At 44.3% G+C, this 22539-nt stretch overlaps 1 protein-coding gene across 1 annotated transcript in view; it reads left to right on the plus strand.

Moving 5' to 3' along the window:
• The first annotated feature begins 7520 nt into the window (after positions 1-7520).
• Positions 7521-22539, plus strand: part of LOC128691390 (uncharacterized) — a 475319-nt gene continuing 460300 nt past the window's right edge. The window contains exon 1 of the mRNA XM_070091592.1: positions 7521-7666. The gene's annotated coding sequence lies outside the window, so the exon portion shown is untranslated. The remainder of the gene's footprint in view (positions 7667-22539) is intronic.

A 22539-nucleotide genomic window follows, 5' to 3' on the forward strand; every position in this document is an offset into this window, starting at 1 on the left:
TTACTTAGATATATGGGAAACTTTATTCCCTTTACCTACTGAAAAAAAAAAAAGTTTCGAGATTCTTAACCCGTTTAAATGTAACTCTGATAGAAAGGAAGCACCTGGTATTATTTCATACATGCAAACTAAAAATGAGTAGATTGGTGTGGTTGAGGAGAGTTAGCTGGCAATATCCGGCCTCACTGCATTATGACTGCCACAGTTTCCGTCTTGGTAAATGCGTCTTAATGTGTCGCCGGGCAGCCATTGCCAACCTCGTAACTCCGGCCTGTGAGCGAGCTGCCAGGCTAATATATGTGAACATAAACTCCACATCAGCCGATACTGTCTTCTTAAACTCTGCCAAATACTCGCTCGCATTTCACGCCAACATGATGAAAACTCGGCCCGATGCAGTAATACTCCGGGTTTCCAAGAGACGCTGGACGAGACTGAGGCTCTTTCCAAGGTGTACTTTTGAGAGGCAATCTAAAACATTATGCATTGTCTCACCCCCACCTAAAGAAATCTCAAGAAAAAATCCCTCATCTTCACAAAACATGTTCCCCTCTCCTCACCAAACTTTATTCTTTATCTCCATCAAACGTCTCTCGCTCTCTCTTCACCAAATATCTCACCTGCTCCCAAGCATTTCCCTCTCTATGCCATACATCTCTTCTAACCACCAAACATCTCTTCACCGAACTTCTCGATCTCCCCGCCAAACATCTGTCCTCCCCTCTACCCACCAAACATCTACCCATCCCCCTCTCCTTCCCAAGCATGTCCCCTTTCCCTCCCGTCTCAACAAAATTACTTCACCCAAGTTGAAATCGTTCCTCTCAACTTCCTCCCAAACACTCGCGCGCATCCCCACTCCAAGATGATGGAATTTGGGTTTGTTTTAAAGCTAGTGGATAGAGCGCGGCTGCTGATCTGCTCTCACGGTGCACAGCTGCTAGTATTTTCTGACGACCCTTGATGCTGGTCACGGGCTCTTGATACGAAAGGTTCTAGTGTTTTGTAAATACAGTAGAACAACTCGATACAAGAGAGTGGAGCTACACTTTCCTTCCTTAGATCAGTGGAGAGAACTGGTATAAAATATCGACACGACGGAAAAAGATGCTTTATTGACAACGTTTCGCCCACATAGTGGGCTGTATCAAGTCACAGAGTTCTCTGTCCGCGCGAAACGTAGTCAATTAAGGATCGCATTGTATTGTATTCACCTGTTTTTTCTAGGATCGAATCTGATCGTCCCCCATTCCCCAGTCGCTTTTTCTCTCTTATGGGTTTAGCGCTCCTCCCCCCCCCTCCCACGAATGTTACAACACTGTGATAGAATACTTGGTAAATATTACCACTACACCTTTGCTTAATGTAATATCTTTAAAACGTTAACATAATTCTGTAGAAATATTGTTGTAGTTCTGTACTGGTGTAATACCGGAGGGAGGGGAGGATAGAGGGATTCACTTGTGTGATAATTAAGGTTTATTACCTAATTGAGTTAGGTTCAACCTCTGTTCCTGAGTACTTCTCTTAACTTCGTGTTGGCTGAAGTGATCTGCATTGCAAACTGTGGGATGATTTAGCTTCCACTTCCATCGTTGCTCAGTCCACCCTACCCTTTTTTTTTTTTTTTACACGGTCCGTTCCAGTGTTTTCTGCAGTCCGTGCAAGTTTTTTTTCACGGTTCATTTCAGTTTTTTTTTTTTTTGCACAGTCCGTTCCACAGTTTTGTTTTTCTTTTGCACAGTCCGTTTGACAGTGTTTTCTACAGTCTGTTCCATATTTATTTTGCACAGTCCATTGCACAGGTTTAACAATGTCCGTTCCACAATTTTAACGCAGTCCGTCCCACAATTTTAACAGTCCGTTCCAGTTTTTTTGCACACTGAGCCACAGTTTTTACAGTCAGTTCTAAAGTGTTTCCCAGTTTTTCCACGGTCAGTTCCACAGAGGTTTCCACTGTGCTACTGGTGTAAGGTTATGCGGGGTGGCTCGCGGACTGCTGCTCCCCCACACCACGGCTTCCAGCATTATTTTTATCCCGGTAGTAACCCACACCAAACATTGCTTGCTAGAAATTATCGCTCTGTTTCCCATTACAACCCTGGATTTTGTTTTGACGTGTACGTTTGTGTTTTTTGTGTGCACTTATAATTACATATTTTTAAATGTTTGTTTTCAGGTGTTTAGATCCAGCTCTTGGGCCTAAGGCTTTTAGTTGAGGGCCGTAGGATATCTCTATGATATTTACTTTTGAATCAATGTATGGAACCCTTTTCTATTTTCTATTTTTTTTACTGCTAAGTTGACAAAATGTTTCATTACACCTCTGTGATTCGCTTACATCCTCAGCTTCCTTCTGTTCTTTCGTTCTCACCCCTTCGGAATATTTTGTGTACCGATATCATATCTTTTTTTTTACTGTTCCTTAAAAAACTTAAACGAACTCGTACAATCTTTCTTCAGTTCCATACCTCGTAACTCTGGAACTGTACCTTCCAATTTGTGTTGGCGGGGGTCCAGGATTAGCTTCAGGCCCCGGCTCTTGAAGTACAGTGAACCTGCATTGTTGGCCCTCAGCCTTTTGATTCTACTGTGCCTACACTTCAAACTGTGTAAAGTGTTGGCTTCAATCACTTTCTTATACAGCTTATTCCATTTTTGTATATAACATTGACACTGCTGTAAGATTTCCTGGTGTTCATTAGGCTCGTCCCTTTGACTGTTTTGTGCGCTATAGTCACGTTTCTTCCTGGTTATTTGTTCTGCCTAGGTTAAATCGTTTAGTTTCTTGTAGTATCTGACTCTCTTCTCTGGGACTAATCGATACTCTGCACTTGCTCCTACTTAATTATTTCCCCTCAGCTCTCATTTAACTAACAGTTTCTTATACCAAGGTGTCCATAAACCTCCACCTTCCATCCAGCACCTCTGCATTCTTCGTTGCTGTCTGTGTTTACCTTTCCGTTTATGAAAGTTAAGACACATGTGCAACATCTGGATATCTTTATTGTAGTAGACGTTTCGCCATCCAGTGGCTTTATCAATACAGATTCTAGGACATAATAGGAAGACAGTAGAACTATATACAAAAGATGAGGTAATCAGTCCCTCGGCCTTGGAGTTAGTGTTCACAGCATCGTGGTGGAGGAGAGTCTGGAGCAAAGGCAAGAAGACTGGCGCTTTTTATAGGCGTCAGTGAATGGGACGGGCAGCAGACGAGGTCAGTCACTGGTAGGCGGGATTCCCCAGTGGAAGTAGGTCCTTCCCAAAGAGATGGGTTAGTTGCAGCAGCCGTGAAGAAGGTCTTGTAGATGTCCTCTGAACCAAGATTCCATGATGTTGCAGTGTCTGACAAGTTGTGCAAAGAAAGGTATAAAATACCGACAATATGAAAGTTAAGACACATGTGCAACATCTGGATATCTTTATTGTAGTAGACGTTTCGCCATCCAGTGGCTTTATCAATACAGATTCTAGGACATAATAGGAAGACAGTAGAACTATATACAAAAGATGAGGTAATCAGTCCCTCGGCCTTGGAGTTAGTGTTCACAGCATCGTGGTGGAGGAGAGTCTGGAGCAAAGGCAAGAAGACTGGCGCTTTTTATAGGCGTCAGTGAATGGGACGGGCAGCAGACGAGGTCAGTCACTGGTAGGCGGGATTCCCCAGTGGAAGTAGGTCCTTCCCAAAGAGATGGGTTAGTTGCAGCAGCCGTATTGATAAAGCCACTGGATGGCGAAACGTCTACTACAATAAAGATATCCAGATGTTGCACATGTGTCTTAACTTTCATATTGTCGGTATTTTATACCTTTCTTTGCACAACTTGTCAGACACTGCAACATCATGGAATCTTGGTTCAGAGGACATCTACAAGACCTTCTTCACGGCTGCTGCAACTAACCCATCTCTTTGGGAAGGACCTACTTCCACTGGGGAATCCCGCCTACCAGTGACTGACCTCGTCTGCTGCCCGTCCCATTCACTGACGCCTATAAAAAGCGCCAGTCTTCTTGCCTTTGCTCCAGACTCTCCTCCACCACGATGCTGTGAACACTAACTCCAAGGCCGAGGGACTGATTACCTCATCTTTTGTATATAGTTCTACTGTCTTCCTATTATGTCCTAGAATCTGTATTGATAAAGCCACTGGATGGCGAAACGTCTACTACAATAAAGATATCCAGATGTTGCACATGTGTCTTAACTTTCATATTGTCGGTATTTTATACCTTTCTTTGCACAACTTGTCAGACACTGCAACATCATGGAATCTTGGTTCAGAGGACATCTACAAGACCTTCTTCACGGCTGCTGCAACTAACCCATCTCTTTGGGAAGGACCTACTTCCACTGGGGAATCCCGCCTACCAGTGACTGACCTCGTCTGCTGCCCGTCCCATTCACTGACGCCTATAAAAAGCGCCAGTCTTCTTGCCTTTGCTCCAGACTCTCCTCCACCACGATGCTGTGAACACTAACTCCAAGGCCGAGGGACTGATTACCTCATCTTTTGTATATAGTTCTACTGTCTTCCTATTATGTCCTAGAATCTGTATTGATAAAGCCACTGGATGGCGAAACGTCTACTACAATAAAGATATCCAGATGTTGCACATGTGTCTTAACTTTCATATTGTCGGTATTTTATACCTTTCTTTGCACAACTTTCCGTTTATGTCCATGGTTCATCAGGTGTGGGCTACACGCGGGTACTTCATCCACCATTGCTAGATAGGCATGTAATACACGCTGTATAGGTCCCCTTTTTTATTCTTTATGTAGTTATTGTATTTGCAGACCACACATACTGCCGATGCTGTGTGGTTGATGTGGGTTTCCGGCCAGATGTTTGCTGTGATATTGATATCTAGGCTAAGTTCTTCTATATGTTTGACGTTTTCATTTCCTTCCCTAATGGCCTGCCTTGACTCCGGCTACCCCTGGCATCACTGATTTGCATAATTCTACCCTTGATGATGATGAACGCCAGTAGCCAGTTGCTTGAACGCCTGCAGCCAGTTGCTTGATCGCCAGTTGCTTGAACGCCAGTAGCCAGTTACTTGAACGCCAGTTGCTTGAACGCCAATAGCCAAATGCTTGAACGCCAGTAGCTAGTTGCTTGAACGCTAGTAGCCAGTTGCTTGAATGCTAGTAAGCATTTGCTTGAATGTCAGTAACCAGTTGCTTGAATGTCAGTAAGCAGTTGCTTGAATGCCAGTAAGCAGTTGCTTGAACGCTAGTAGCCATGTGCTTGAACGCCAGTAGCCAGATGTTTAAACACGCATCCATTCTTTCTAAATCATATTCTAGCTCGTCTTTGATCTCATCGGTTCCTAGTCATGACGGTAACTTTACAAAGATTAGCAGAAGTCAGTCACCTCTGGTTTACGTGTATCAGAAATAGTAAAGCTATCAGTAAAACCGGGAGACAAAATTAAACTTTATCTTCTCATCAAAAATTTCAACATATTTTTCTGAACCCGTTTTAAACGCAGGTCTGTTTTCGAAATTTGACGGTTTTATTTGTAATTTTAAATTTTAAAATGATTTATGACGTGATAAATCGCATTATTAGGCTAATCACGCACAATCACTTAACTAATTTGTGGGCCAACATAAAAAAAAATCCTTACTTTAATTCCACAGCACTGACTTTTGGAATTTTCTCAACAAGGTTATGAAATAAATAATTCATATTAATCGCTAAACCCACGTGAGTCATTCAACTGAGCGCCAGACAGACGTGCTTCCTATTTGTACTCACCTAAATGTCAATAAGGTCATGTAACTTTGAATTCTGGAACCTGAGACTCGGCAGTTGCTCGGCTCTGTAAGTTTAGTGCAGTGACTGTCGCCATGCTGGTGAGAATTCGTCATTTGTAGCTAATTCTACGCAGCAGGTACAATTTGAGGGTCGCCGGAGACCTAGACAGTGGACCTAGACAGTAGGATAGGCCGCCGAGAGAATTCTGGCAAAAGCCAGCGATTCTCTCCATTTTGACGCTTGTTTTGGGTCGTCACCTTCCGTACCCAGACCAACCCGAGTCTCAGAAGTTTCCATTCTTTAGGTCACTCCAAATTCGGTCATTCAGACTATTTTCTATTCCGGTCAACCCGTTTCCGAGTTATGCCAAGTAATATTAGGTTGGATTGAGTTACCTTAGGTTTGGTTGTTAGGATTGGTTAGGTTAGGAATGGTTAGATTATGGTAGGATGGGTTAGGTTACGTTTGGATGGAGTTAGGTTATGATAGGATGAGGTTTGGTCAGGTTCTGTTAAGATGGGTTAGGTTACGTTAGGATAGGTTATGTTAGGATGGGTTACATTAGGTTATGTTAGGATAGGTTACATTAGGCAATGTTAGGATGGGTTACATTAGGGTATGTTAGGATGGGTTTGGAATGGAATAAGTGAGGGATGACTAAATTTTTGGTATGGGTGAGGTATGACTGGAGGTATGGTATAAGATGTGATGAGGTGTGGTATGGGTGAGGGATGATTGGAGGTGGTATGGGTGTGGGATGACTGGAGGTGGTATGGGTGAGTGATGACTGGTGGTGGTATGGGTGAGTGATGACTGGAGGTGGTATGGGTGAGTGATGACTGGAGGTGGTATGGGTGAGTGATGACTGGAGGTGGTATGGGTGAGTGATGACTGGAGGTGGTATGGGTGAGTGATGACTGGAGGTGGTATGGGTGAGTGATGACTGGAGGTGGTATGGGTGAGTGATGACTGGAGGTGGTATGGGTGAGTGATGACTGGAGGTGGTATGGGTGAGTGATGACTGGAGGTGGTATGGGTGAGTGATGACTGGAGGTGGTATGGGTGAGTGATGACTGGAGGTGGTATGGGTGAGTGATGACTGGAGGTGGTATGGGTGAGTGATGACTGGAGGTGGTATGGGTGAGTGATGACTGGAGGTGGTATGGGTGAGTGATGACTGTAGGTGGTATGGGTGAGTGATGACTGGAGGTGGTATGGGTGAGTGATGACTGGAGGTGGTATGGGTGAGTGATGACTGTAGGTGGTATGGGTGAGTGATGACTGTAGGTGGTATGGGTGAGTGATGACTGGAGGTGGTATGGGTGAGTGATGACTGGAGGTGGTATGGGTGAGTGATGACTGTAGGTGGTATGGGTGAGTGATGACTGTAGGTGGTATGGGTGAGTGATGACTGGAGGTGGTATGGGTGAGTGATGACTGGAGGTGGTATGGGTGAGTGATGACTGTAGGTGGTATGGGTGAGTGATGACTGTAGGTGGTATGGGTGAGTGATGACTGGAGGTGGTATGGGTGAGTGATGACTGTAGGTGGTATGGGTGAGTGATGACTGTAGGTGGTATGGGTGAGTGATGACTGGATGTAAAATGGTGTGATGACCTAAGGTCTGGTCGTGTATTGTGGGGGTGTGGGATGGTCGGGTGTTGTGAGGTTGGATGGGGATTGGTTGGGTGTGGGTGGGTGGGGGCGGGGCGGTTAGTGGTAGTCGGGGCGGCCAGTAGTCGACCAGCTGCCGTGAGCTTCGCTCACTTCCTCGTCGCGTCCCGACCCTCACCCGCCCTCAGACCTGGGCACGTAGACCCACTCCTAGGGCTGCTCCCAGCCCTCACAGGAGCCCCGAGGGCTCCCAGCTGGCCCGGGCCCTTAGCCCCTTCACTGTGGTAACGAGGGCTAATTACCTCGTCGTTGGCAAGCTGTTAATGATAGCTTAATGTGTCCCCTGGGGGAGGGAGGAGGGGCACCTGTGTACTGATGGCAGCCAGGGGGGGGTATGGCATTCCCTGAGGCACTCGTCACAGTGCCAAGCATGACAGGTGATGCCCAAGTTGAGGCACCGTGAACTGTCCCACCTCGCTAGCTCGTGTGCCGCTTGGAGGTGCAGTGCCGCATGATAATGTGATCACCGCTTGTGTTGTGTAGCCTTCTCTACATCTAGACTGTGTTGCTGTGGTCCATGGTGTGTTGCTGTGGCCTAGACTGTGTTGCTGTGGTCCATGGTGTGTTGCTGTGGCTTAGACTGTGGTGTAGTCAATACCGTAGTGGTGTAACGTGGACTGGGTTAGTGTAGCACAGACTGTGTTCAGTTCTGTTGTCACCTTTCCAAATATATTCCCGCCTCTGTCAACAGTATTTACCGTGACATTTAACAATGTAAACAATTCATAAAGAAAAAAAAATACCGTAGGCAACATGTAAATATATCATTCATAGTTAACAGTTTTCCAAGAAGAAGAAAAATAGGAGAACAGACGACGCTGGAAAAGTGGACACTGAGCATGCTAAGCAACGTATTCCGACTCACCTCCAGGATAATTCCATTACCGCCCGGCACTTTGGGGCCTACAAGACCCGCAGATTGGAAAACAAAATATTAGCTTAGGAAACACGTTCGCCAGCCTCCACTCCTCCACGCTTATTTCTACACTGAGAGTCTTGCCTTCTCCTCCCTCTGAAAGGGTCCTTACTGCAGGTTCGTCTTGTGTGACAAAAACTGTAAAATCTATATAAGGCAATCCAACTTATGTTGCTTGGTTAAAGGGTCTGATTTGGGGATATGATAAAGAGTTTGTATATGATATACAAATGTGTGTATTATAGGACGTCTTCTCCTTCCACCAAAGATATATTGAAGGTTTCTTTCGTTTAAATAACGATTTAATCTATATAAAGAAACCCATCTTATTGTTTGTATTTTGGTATACGAGACGGGGCTTTGTATTTGATATAGAGAAGTGTCTTGGGCACTAGTATAGGGCGTCACCTCAGACTGGACACTTGGTGCCGATATCTGTCCCTCAGTGGTACAGTTACCGCAGCGTTGCAGTCCAACCCCAAGACACCAGCATCCCACCCCAGCCAATGAAAACCAGACGTGTGACAAGCTTGTGGTAACCACCAGAATATTCACACACTACTCCTTACTATTCTCCTCCGTTCTTCCCTCTCACCTGCCAGCCTACCTCTCACCTGCCAGCCTACCTCTCACCTGTCAGCCTACCTCTCACCTGCCAACCTTCCTCTCACCTGCTACCCTCCCTCTCACCTGCGCCACCCTCCCTCTCACCTGCCAGCCTACCTCTCACCTGCCAGCTTCTCTCACCTGTCAACCTACTTCTCACCAGCCAGCTTCCCTCTCACTTGGCAGCTTCCCTCTGACCTGCCAGCATCCTTCTCACCTACCAGCCTACCTCTCACCTGCCAGCCTACCTCTCACCTGCCAGCTTCCCTCTCACCTGCCAGCTTCCCTCTCACCTGCCAGCCTCGCTCTCATCTGCCATCCTCCCTCTCATCTGCCAGCCTCCCTCTCATCTGCCAGCCTACCTCTCACCTGCCAGTCTACCTCTCACCTGCCACCCTACCTCTCACCTGCCAACCAATATCTGTCCCTCAGTGGTACAGTTACCGCAGCGTTGCAGTCCAGCCCCAAGACACCAGCATCCCACCCCAGCCAATGAAAACCAGACGTGTGACAAGCTTGTGGTAACCACCAGAATACTCACACACCACTCCTTCCTATTCTCCTTCATTCTTCCCTCTCACCTGCCAGCCTACCTCTCACCTGCCAGCCTCCCTCTCACCTGCCAACCTACCTCTTACGTGCCAGCCTCCATCCCACCTGTCAGTCTCCATCTCACCTGTCAGTCTCCATCTCACCTGTCAGCCTCCATCCCACCTGCCAATCTCCATCCCACTTGCCAGCTGCCACTTGAGCTCTTTCCTTCCCCTCTTATCATTTTCTACATCCTCTTCTACTTTCGTTCCTTCCTCTTCATTTTCCATTACATACAACTTTCCCCCATTCCTCTCTTCCCTGCCTCCCCCTTTCCTGTCTTCTGTGTACCCTTCCGCTAGCATTCCCCTCCCGTTTCGTTTCACAGCTCCATTTCACCTCTTCCTTTTTCTTACACTGCCCACTTCTGCTACCCTGCTGCTCCTTCCTTTTGTCACTCTCTCTCCCTCCCTTTCCTGTCCTATATTAGCTCTCTCCCATGTATTCCTCTTCCTCCTTGCACTCCATTCCAATCCACCATCCTCTCCCAGTACCCTTCCCACTCCTCCCCCTCCTCTTTTCCTTCCCGTTTCCTCCCACTTCCGGTTTCTCTCTTCTCATCTCCCACTTGCCTCTTTTTCCTTGCCCAGTTCCGCTTCGACTAGAGCATTTAGCAGCTTCTGAAGGTATCGACCCGCCGCAGTAACATTCTCGTCGGGGCTTTAAGCTCTCCTTTCCCCCCTCACTCCCTTCCCCCGAAGAACTCCACTTCCCTGAGCAAGACCTTTATCCTGGTATTACCATAAGACACTCAGCTCCTATCCTTGGTTAACATGATCTCCAGTGTGTTCAGTCACCATTCAATACCAGATGTTACTGGCTTCACACAACAGGCCTGTCTTCCCTATTATCTCTCTTCCCCCCTCCTCCTCCTTTTCCTCCTCCTCTTCCTCCTCCTGTTCCTTCTCCCCTTCCTCCTACCCTTCCTCCTCCCCTTCCTCCTCCCCTTCCTCCTCCCCTTCCTCCTCCCCTTCCTCTTCCTTCTCATCCTCAGTGTCAACATTTCACATCCTTAGGTCGTTAGGATCTTTGATGTTTAAGTTATTCATTTGTGTTACGTTTTGCATTTTCTCTCCATTTATTAATTTTTTATCTTAATGTAGTATTTCTTATCGAATTCTCTATGGAAGTGGGTTGGAATTCTTCCTTCATAAGCAGTGCATGTCATAGTAGGATTCCATAATGCTTCAACAAGTGCCTCGTAAAAAAAAAAACATGTATGCCAGTTCTAAAAAGAAAATATTGAATTTTGGAATTTTTGTTATTTGTGTGTAAACTAATTGCTGATATTATGAAGGAAATAAACTGAATATCTTAGTGCTGTGATAATTAAAATGGGAGGAAGAGATTGTATGTGGGAATTACAGTGAAAGAAAGTTGTGTATGTCAGAGAGCAGGAGAAGCAGAGGTAATGTTTAATGCATAGTTGTGGAAAATGTGTGTATAATTGATTGAATTCTTAAACTGTGTAATATAAAATTTAAGTGGGATGTGAGAAGGGGGTTATACTAAATGTTAATATTCCTGAGAGGAGAGAGTCTAGGAGTTAGGTGAATGTTTATGAATTTTGAACTGAGTAAATAATTGCTTTGTGTAAGGCAGAATATCAAAGTTTTGAATGTCAAGGATAATTGGTGACAGGGGCCTTTATTTTAAGAAGAGAAAAACTAATTATGCAAGTCGTGATATTATGATTAAAGTGAGAATTATGATACTTTGATTTGATGGAAGGTACATTATTTTTGTGTTAATGTTTTTAGAGGAGCAAATGATATGTCAGATTATAATATACATATTCATATATATATATATATATATATATATATATATATATATATATATATATATATATATATATATATATATATATATATATATATATATATATATATATATATATATATATATATATATATATATATATATATATATATATATATATATATGTGTTAGCTAGAGTAAAAGGAAGGTGGGAGGGGAGGGTATAAGAAAAATAATTTTAATTCTAATGAAATGAAAGCGAACTAAAAAAAAAAAAAAAAAGGAAGAATTAGTGTGGGGTTGAAGCATCTAATGTGAGAAATATGGGTTAGAGAGAGAGAGAGAGAAAGCAGGAGGAGGAGGGGGTCGAAGAAATAGTGAATAGTTTTAAGAATGCAATGGTAGCGTGGACAACAGTGGTTTCTAGTTAAAGGAAGGCATTTGGGTGAGTGGGGCAGGAAAAACGAATAGTGGTAAGATAAAGCCAGCGTACAAAGATTTTAACAATGTGAAAAAAAAGCGATGGGAGGGAGGCTGTGTATGTGAGTGTAAATAACAGAGGCTAAAAAGTGTATGAGGAAAAGGCAAAAAAAAAAATGAAAAGAACTAGTGAAGTAATGAGTGAGTCGTCATCAGCCAATTTTTCTGAGAATATACAACAATTTTTGCATAGAAATAAATATTGAAATGATAGATAGAATTAATAGTATAATTTTAGATACGAATAGTGTGTTTTGAGGATCTACTTAACGTTGACGATAAAAATGCCGGCGGAGATTTCATGCGTTGGGCAGACAGGAATGTGATCCATTAGGAAGTTTGAAGAGTCCGAAGGTAGTGTGGAGGAAGTGGTTGATGCAGTGGGTAGGGTGAATGGAGTAAATCAGGTGAGATATGAGATATAGCTGGGGAAATAAGTTTTCGAATTGTTGGAGGGAAGATCCCAAGGCTTTGGCAGAAAGCATGGATAGCTTCTTTCTATAAGGAGAAAAGGAACTAGAGTGAACAAAAGAATTAAAGGAAAATGAGGCTGTTATGCATACCGGTATGCATAACAGGTAAGCTGCAGGGATTAGTGGGAGGTTTGCGAGGGTTTGTAAAAGATTGAAGTTGAAAGTGAACATAAAAGAGAGCAACGTGATGAACGTACAGAGGAGGTAAATATTTTTAGGTATCTGGGAATAAATATATCAGCAGGTGGGTTTACGAAAGACGAGGTGAATTACAGAAGAAATAGATGAGGGAAGGAAGATGGGTGGAGTGTTGAGGAGTCATTCCAAAAGACAATTTTTTCAGTGGATGCAAGGAGGAGGCATGTATAAGAGTGTAGTTGTGCCATCATTTTTGTATGGGTGTGAGGCATTCTCTTCAAATGTTGTAGCGAGGATGAAGTGGAGACGTCATATGAGACTGAGGTGAAAAAAAAAAACATTGGTAATATAAAAGGTATAATTCAGGGTGCGGAGGAAGGATTGTGGAAGTTGTTTAAACATTTAGAATGGACTGATTAAAACAGGCAGATTTCAGCATCCAGCAGACGTGTGGGCAAATTGCATTGGAATAAGTGGAATGAATAGTTTTTATGAACTGATGTGCTATTATAGTGTGGACAAGGTGATATTATGACAGGATTTGGGAAGTCATTTAGCCAATGTCTCATGTGTGAAGGACAGGTGGGGATATGGTGGTTATTTGAATGATGATGACAGCGATTCTAAAATGACAACTAGAGAATGAGTAATGGTGAATCTATCTATCTCTCTCTCTCTCTCTCTCTCTCTCTCTCTCTGTTTTTCTCTTTCTCTTTCTCTTTGAGTCACTACCTTGATGGGAAATCTCTGGCTTGTTAATAATTGCCTGTCACAGGAAACTAAAATGTAACATTTCACGTGCTTAGGTCATCAGAATTTTCAGTGTTTTATGTCTTCACTACGCATTAAGCATTGTCGATGTCACACAGGAAACTCACTCAGCATTTCGTATCCTTAGACCATCAGGATCAGCTGAACATTTTGTGAACAGTCTCTCGCAGCGCTACAGTCAACATTCACAACTCAACTGACTCTCTTGACACTCATCATCCACAACAAACACCTTCACCTAGTATGTGAAATTAGTGATCTATGCTTTCTCTGATACTCGTACACTTCTAATATTTACTACCATCATTGCACAACAACTGCATCTCAGATACTTTCCCCCCACCATCCCCCTCTACACCGCCCCTCCCACATACACACACGCACACATGCCACAGCTGAGGCAAAGTTGACCACTCATTAAGGTTTAACCTGTTGGGAACAGGGGAAAAAACTTCTCGACTATTTTACTTGTCTGTCCTTATCTCTGCCTTGTGTGTGTGTGTGTCAGATTACCTTTGATAAATCATTGGGTGCCAGCAATCATATTATCCTAAGCTTGAGTACCTAATGGAAATGGTAACTGAGAAATAAATTGAACTGCAGAAGGAGAGATTTTGATAGAATGAAAAATTTTCTTAGAAAATTGCAATGGGAAGGTAAATGGAGTGCATAGATGCACAAAAAATGGATGTAATCGAGTCAAAATACTAAGAATTAAGTAAAGATTTATACCAAATAAAAATGAAATAAAAACAAAAAGAGAGCCCCTGGTTCTGTCAGGAATGCAGAGAGGACAGTGTCTTGAGAGATGCAGAGCAAATTAAACATCAGGAACAGGAAGAGTGCTAGACGTAAGAATGAGAAGGGAATCCAAAAGACAGTTTGAAAACGATGGAGCATCATAGTCCGGAACAGAACACTAGTTACTCCAACACCACCTAAGAAAATAAACGATTGTGGAGGACCAAGTAATAAGACTGGAGGAGGAGGGAGGAAGAATGCTGACGAGGGACAGAAGCATGCAAAGAATTTTAAAACAAGATTTTAAAAGGTCGTCACAAAAGGAAGTTGAAAGTTAACGGAAGGTACTTTGGTCAGAATAGATGCTTGAAAGCAGCAACGCAAAAGTAATGAGACTATTAAGTGAGTTCTCTGTGGCAAAAGCAGTGGAACCAAACTGGATATCAGGTATCTCGAAAGGTGCTGAGAGAGGAACAGAACCACTGTGACCCTATAGCAAAGTCAGAAACTTGCCAACCGGCAAATATAGTCCATATATATAAAATTTTGGACAAACAAAAAGCACTGAATTAGAGGCTAATATCAGTTACCATATATATTGTTTAAAATTGTGGCGATTATAAAGTAAATAACATTAGGATACCCGGAAAAAAAAATTCTTTACAGAAAATCAGTATATACGGATATAGGATGTAAAATCATGTCTTACGAATATGAATTTGCTGGAATTCTACGGTAGAGTCATTGAGATAAAAGAAGAAAGACAGGGGTGGGTAGACTGCATCTTCTTGGACTGCAAGGAAGCATTTGAGACAATCTTAGAACACAAATTATAGGAACATACAAGGTTAAAAGACAAGAATACTCAAGAGAGTCAGGGGATATCTGAAGGACAGAAGAGAGAGAGTAACAACAAGGAATGAGACATTAGCATCGGGGTAAGTAATGAGTGGGGCCACAAGACTCAGAATTAGGAATGTTACTATTGCTAATATGTCAGAAACCAAACAGAAGAAATTGAGTCTTTCTTATCATTGTTTCTAGATATGTTACTAATGAGAAGAGTAAAAACAGAGGATAACAGTGATAAACTCCAGGATGACCTCAGATTGAAAATATGATCATACAAGTGGCTCCTCGAGTTCAACCCAAACAAATGTAGTCACATGGTTTGGAGGCGAGCCTAGACCGGGCAAGGAGTACAGCATGAACGGTGAGATGCTGCAAGTATCGGGGTGTGAGAAGGACCTTGATGTTGAACAGTGGAATGGCTTAGATGAGTGGCAGAAGCAAACTCAATACACAGCTTCAAGAGTAGATATGATGGCCCAAGAAGCCAGAAGTCAATGATGCCGACGCAAGTAGTTGAAAGGCAGGGTCTGGAGCCAGATCTCGATCCCCCACAAACACAACTCGGTGAAGACAGAAACACACACACACACACACACACACACACACACACACACACACACACACACACACACACACACACACACATGAGAGAGAGAGAGAGAGAGAGATACGTGGGTTGACTGCATTTTCTTGGACTGCAAGAAGGCCTTCGACACAGTTCCTCACGAGAGATTAGTGTAGAAGCTAGAGGATCAGGCACGTATAACAGGAAGGGCACTGCAGTGGATCAGAGAATACCTGACAGGGAGGCAACAGCGAGTCATGTTACGTGATGAGGTATCACAGTGGGCACCTGTGTCAAGCGGGGTCCCACAGGGGTCTGTCCTAATACCAGTGCTATTTTTAGTATACGTGAATAACATGATGGAAGGGATAGACTCAGAAGTGTCCCTGTTCGCAGATGATGTGAAGTTAATGAGAAGAATTAAATCAGATGAGGATCAGGCAGGACTTCAAAGTGACCTGGACAGGCTGGACACCTGGTCCAGCAACTGGCTTCTCGAACTTAACCCCGCCAAATGCAAAGTCATGAAGATCGGGGAAGGGCAAAGAAGACCGCAGAGTATAGGCTAGGTGGCCAGACTGCAAACCTCGCTCAAGGAGAAAGATCTTGGGGCGAGTATAGCACCGAGCACGTCTCCGAAAGCACACATCAACCAGATAACTGTTGCAGCATATGGGCGCCTGGCAAACCTGAGAATAGCGTTCCGATACCTTAGTAAGGAATCGTTCAAGACGCTGTACACCGTGTACGTCAGGCCCATACTGGAGTATACAGCACCAGTTTGGAATCCACACTCGATCAATTACGTCAAGAAATTAGAGAAAGTGCAAAGGTTTGTGACAAGGTTAGTTCCAGAGCTAAGGGGAATGTCCTACGAAGAAAGGTTAAGGGAAATCGGCCTGACGACACTGGAGGACAGGAGGGTAAGGGGAGATATCAAAACAAGGTGGACAGAGACAGGATGCTCCAGAGAGGGGACACACAAACAAGGGGTCACACTTGGAAGTTGAAGACTCAGATGAGTCAGAGGGATGTTAGGAAGTATTTATTTAGTCATAGAGTAGTCAGGAAGTAGAACAGTCTAGGAAGTGAGGTAGTGGAGGCAGGAACCATACATAGCTTTAAGACGAGGTATGATAAAGCTCATGGAGCAGTGAGAGAGAGGACCTAGTAGCGTTCAGTGAAGAGGCGGGGCCAGGAGCTGAGTTTCGACCCCTGCAACCACAATTAGGTGAATTGAGTACACACACACACGCACATACATACACACACACACACACACACACACACACACACACACACACACACACACACGCACACACGAGTGAGCTTAGAAAACATGAGAATGAATGTTGTATAGTTCGTTGCTCTTATAAAATAATATAGATCACATTGGTGATGTTGAGATTATTTCTAGGACTATGCAGGCAACAGGAGCAGTGATCAGTCGATGCAGGCAGCAGGAGCAGTGATCAGTCGATGCAGGCAGCAGGTGCAATGATCAGTCGATGCAGGCAGCAGGTGCAGTGATCAGTCGATGCAGGCAGCAGGTGCAATGATCAGTCGATGCAGGCAGCAGGTGCAGTGATCAGTCGATGCAGGCAGCAGGTGCAATGATCAGTCGATGCAGGCAGCAGGTGCAATGATCAGTCGATGCAGGCAGCAGAAGCAGTGATCAGTCGATGCAGGCAGCAGGAGCAGTGATCAGTCGATGCAGGCAGCAGGTGCAGTGATCAGTCGATACAGGCAGCAGGTGCAGTGATCAGTCGATGCAGGCAGCAGGAGCAGTGATCAGTCGATGCAGGCAGCAGGAGCAGTGATCAGTCGATGCAGGCAGCAGGAGCAGTGATCAGTCGATGCAGGCAGCAGGAGCAGTGATCAGTCGATGCAGGCAGCAGGAGCAGTGATCAGTCGATGCAGGCAGCAGGTGCAGTGATCAGTCGATGCAGGCAGCAGGTGCAATGATCAGTCGATGCAGGCAGCAGGTGCAATGATCAGTCGATGCAGGCAGCAGGTGCAGTGATCAGTCGATGCAGGCAGCAGGTGCAGTGATCAGTCGATGCAGGCAGCAGGTGCAGTGATCAGTCGATGCAGGCAGCAGGTGCAGTGATCAGTCGATGCAGGCAGCAGGTGCAATGATCACTCGATGCAGGCAGCAGGTGCAATGATCAGTCGATGCAGGCAGCAGGTGCAATGATCACTCGATGCAGGCAGTAGGAGCAGTGATCAGTCGATGCAGGCAGCAAGTGCAATGATCACTCGATGCAGGCAGCAGGTGCAGTGATCAGTCGATGCAGGCAGCAGGTGCAGTGATCAGTCGATGCAGGCAGCAGGTGCAATGATCACTCGATGCAGGCAGCAGGTGCAGTGATCAGTCGATGCAGGCAGCAGGTGCAATGATCAGTCGATGCAGGCAGCAGGTGCAATGATCACTCGATGCAGGCAGTAGGAACAGTGATCAGTCGATGCAGGCAGCAGGTGCAGTGATCAGTCGATGCAGACAGCAGGTGCAGTGATCAGTCGATGCAGGCAGCAGGTGCAATGATCACTCGATGCAGGCAGCAGGTGCAGTGATCAGTCGATGCAGGCAGCAGGTGCAATGATCACTCGATGCAGGCAGCAGGTGCAGTGATCAGTCGATGCAGGCAGCAGGTGCAATGATCACTCGATGCAGGCAGCAGGTGCAATGATCACTCGATGCAGGCAGCAGGAGCAGTGATCAGTCGATGCAGGCAGCAGGTGCAATGATCACTCGATGCAGGCAGCAGGTGCAATGATCACTCGATGCAGGCAGCAGGTGCAGTGATCAGTCGATGCAGGCAGCAGGTGCAATGATCAGTCAATGCAGGCAGCAGTTGCAGTGATCAGTCGATGCAGGCAGCAGGAGCAGTGATCAGTCGATGCAGGCAGCAGGTGCAATGATCACTCGATGCAGGCAGCAGGTGCAATGATCACTCGATGCAGGCAGCAGGTGCAGTGATCACTCGATGCAGGCAGCAGGTGCAGTGATCAGTCGGTACAGGCAGCAGGTGCAGTGATCAGTCGATACAGTCAGCAGGTGCAGTGATCACTTTATGCAGGCAGCAGGTGCAATGATCACTCGATGCAGGCAGCAGGTGCAGTGATCAGTCGGTACAGGCAGCAGGTGCAGTGATCAGTCGGTACTGGCAGCAGGTGCAGTGATCAGTCGATGCAGGTAACAGGTGCAGTAGTCGTGTACAGTAGTCAAACCATGTAGGCCGAAAGTTAATTTTTTGGACCATGTAGGCAGCAGGTCTACTGATGGTAGTCATGTAGGCAACAGGTCTTCTGGTAGTAACGATGCAGGCTGCAGGACTACTGATAGAAGCCTTGCAGGCAGCAGGTCTTCTGATATGAGCCATGTAGGCAGTAGGTCCAGTGATCGGGCTAAGTTAATTAAATCTAAACTATAACTTAGGCAAATTTAACTTACTATTCAAAAGGGTCATGGGTCTTGAGCTCCGCGAGATGCGGGTCTTAGGTAAGTGTCGCACTATTTATATTTTTAAGTGGCTGCCATTCCACTTTTGTTTTTCAGTATTCTTTTAGAGACGCTTTTTCTGGCAATTCTTGGAGTAAGTCTGAGTCTATGATATTCTTACTCCACCGCTGGTTTGTTATGTAAATGTGGCTTGGGATTTTCTCTGCGTGTATTCATTGCCTGTGTGTGTGTGTGTGTGTGTGTGTGTGTGTGTGTGTGTGTGTGTGTGTGTGCGTGCGCTCGTGTGCGCGTGTGCGTGTGGGTGTGTGTGTGCGTGTGAGTGTGCGTGTGTGTGTGTGTGTGTGTGTGTGTGTGTGTGTGTGTGTGTGTGTGTGTGCGTGTGTGTGTGTGTGTCGGGGAAAAGGGTGAGAAGATGAGGGATAGGATGAAGGTAGGTAGAGGGGTTGAGGTAATCGCCTGCCTTAGCTGTTCTTCAGTGGAGAGAACGAAGGTAGAGGCGCTCATCATCTACCTATATTGCTTCCAAAGGCTGCTGGTGTTTTGAGTGGTGCTCCGGTGTGAATTATTTGTATTAGAGTATGGGTTTGGTATTAGGGTGTCGGATGTTTATATTGGAGGTGTGAGTTGTTTTTATTCGGGTGTGACTTGTTTGTATTGAGGTGTGGGTTGTTTGTATTGGGGTGTGGGTTGTTTGTATTCGGACGTGGGTTGCTCGTATTGGGTTGTGGGATGTTCGTATTGGGATGTGGGATATTTATATTGGGATGTGGGTTCTTTATATTGGGATGTGGGTTCTTTGTATTGAGGTGTGGGTTGTTTGTATTGGGGTGAGGGTTCTTTGTATTGGGGTGTGGGTTGTTAATATTGGAATGTACGTTCTTTGTATTGGGGTGTGGGTTGTATTGAGGTGTGGGTTGTTTATGATCTGTTTGTGCCTGATTTTAAAGGTGTAGATTTTGGTATGGGATGTTTGTGTGGTGTCAGAAGATGGATTATAGCATGAATAATTTAATTTGTACTTTGAGTTATGGCTGGCATCATGGTTTGTGGCCTTGGTAAACAAAGCAGTGAAGAGTCAAGGTGTTATTTTGGGTTCATTAAGTACTTTTAGTCCATGTCTAAGACAACACCTATTTGAGTATAAGAAATTTGTATTTTCCATCTCTTATTATATGGTATTGTTACCTTCAGATACATTATCTTTCTAGAAATGTACAGACGTGATAATTTTCTCCAGAATTTTAGAATCATTATGACAGCAAAATCCTTTGTCGTAGTTAATTTTTATATATGCAGAATAACTACTGTGAAAAATAATGAAATTCCAAGCGCTTTTGTGGTTTCTCACATTACTGATAATGTGAGAAATCATGAAAGCACTTGGAATTTCACTGTTTTCTCACAGTGGTTATTCTGCATATTGTGATCACCTGTTTACTATGATCTTATTGCATTCTATATATATATATATATATATATATATATATATATATATATATATATATATATATATATATATATATATATTAATCTTTACTAGGCCTTAAAACATACAAGATCTAATACTAATTATCACATAAATATTCCAATTATTCTAGGACTGGTAATGTTTACCTGCATGTCGGCGATGCATCTAAAATAAAAGCATCTTATTTTATAACTTAATAATTAAAAATCTCACTTAAGAACTGAATTTATTACCTTCGTAAATAATGTAATGGTTTGCTGTGAGAGATCGTGGGAAACAAAGGGCATGGTGAAGAATTCTGTGAGAGATCGTGGAAAAACAGACGAGGTGATGGGTAATTCTGTGTGGGATCGTGGGAAACACGCGATGTAATGGAGAATTCTGTGTGGGATCGTGGGAAACACACGATGTGATGGAGAATTCTGTGTGGGATCGTGGGAAACACACGATGTGATTGAGAATTCTGTGTGGGATCGTGGGAAACACACGATCTGATGGAGAATTCTGTGTGGGATCGTGGGAAACACACGATGTGATGGAGAATTCTGTGTGGGATCGTGGGAAACAGACGATGTGATGGAGAATTCTGTGTGGGATCGTGGGAAACACACGATGTGATGGAGAATTCTGTGTGGGATCGTGGGAAACAGACGATGTAATGGAGCCCACATTTCCTGCTTGCTACTGTTTCTTGACACTGTCACATAAACAAAACAGGGATGGGTGGAGGGTTTTTGGGTGGAGTTCTTTTTCTGAACTACCAGAGAGCACGTCATTATACCTCGCCTGGAATTATTAAAAAAGAAAAAAAAATGATTAAAAGCAAGACTAAAAAGGTCGTGATTCAGTAGATCAAAGGATACCAAAATGAAATGAGACAGAATAACATTATTTTTTATTGTAATTAGGGTTGAAGCGCTAAACTCACAGGGATCGTTAAGTCCTAGGAAATGGGAGGGAATCAGGTTCAGCCAAAAGGAGGAATACATCTAGATCCCTGGATCAAGAGCCTCTCGGTGACACGGAGGCACTTTCCTGGAGGGTAGTAACCATTCTTATGCTTCATTAGATTTACATGAGAAAACAGACACAAACTGGCATTAAAGATTTGTGCTAAGACTTGCATGTACGTATACTGGGAGCTGTAGCAGTGTACTGGTCCTTGTGGGACCCTACTCTTTAGTCTTCCCCACGATAATGTAACCGCAAGAGATGAGGCTTTAGGATGGCCGAGAGTAATGAGTGGGGTCCCACAAGGATCAGTACATTAACTGCTGCTTCTCCTAATATATGTAAATGTCTTAGCAGAAGGGATCAAGTGCAATCTGTGTCTCTTTTCTGATGTAAATTTAATGAGAGGGATAAGAGCAAGAGAGGACACAAAGAGAGTGAGAGTGAGTGAGTTTACTCCTGCAGCCTGGCCCAAGACCAGGCTTGTCTGGTGCTTGTCTTTGCTGCTGGTGGCTTGCTCGCCCACATATCCATCACAGCCTGATTGATACTGCACTAAATTATCACCTAACTCACAGTATAAGTTCAACAGCATATGTACGACTAGCTAACTCCAAAACAGACATAAATAATTTAAAAAAGATATATATATATACTGTATTTTGGGCACGCGCTCCAGCTCTGAGGATCTGGATGAGATTTTCGCATTATAATCAGTGACAAACACGTAACAATATGTACTAGACATGTATCTCTCACACCTCGTGTACTGTATGTGCCATCTTTGTATCAGCAATGTATCGCTTAAATCTTCTGTACCATATTATGTAGTAAAATATACCTATTGGTAAAAAAGAATGAAAAGATGGGGTGGTAGGGAAAGATGAATATTCAAACGGCTTCAGGAAGAAATACAAATATTCTTCCTTGAAGCCTTTTTATCCACTTCTGAGGCTATGGGTCCCACAACTTCCAAAAGAGATGGACCCCATCTGTGTATATATATATATATATATATATTATGTGTGTATGTGTAAACAATCGCAGACGGGCGATCTTAACTATGCAGGAGAAGCCACGGGGGGGGGGGCTCAAATACTTTCACACTTCTCAGTGCGTCATCAGGAGCTGTGCAGTGTTGCAAGAGAGCAACCAAAGCAGGGAGAGAAGTCTCAGAGTAGCGTAGGTGTCACTGGCCACGGTTGCCCTTAGACTGGGTTAGTGGTCAGTGCCGACCACTAACAAAAATGGTAACTATCACACACAAACACATGTACACACACACACACACACACACACACACACACACACACACATTTAT

This window comes from Cherax quadricarinatus, chromosome 36, assembly GCF_038502225.1.
Source record: "Cherax quadricarinatus isolate ZL_2023a chromosome 36, ASM3850222v1, whole genome shotgun sequence".
In the NCBI taxonomy this organism is placed as follows: Eukaryota; Metazoa; Arthropoda; class Malacostraca; order Decapoda; family Parastacidae; genus Cherax; species Cherax quadricarinatus.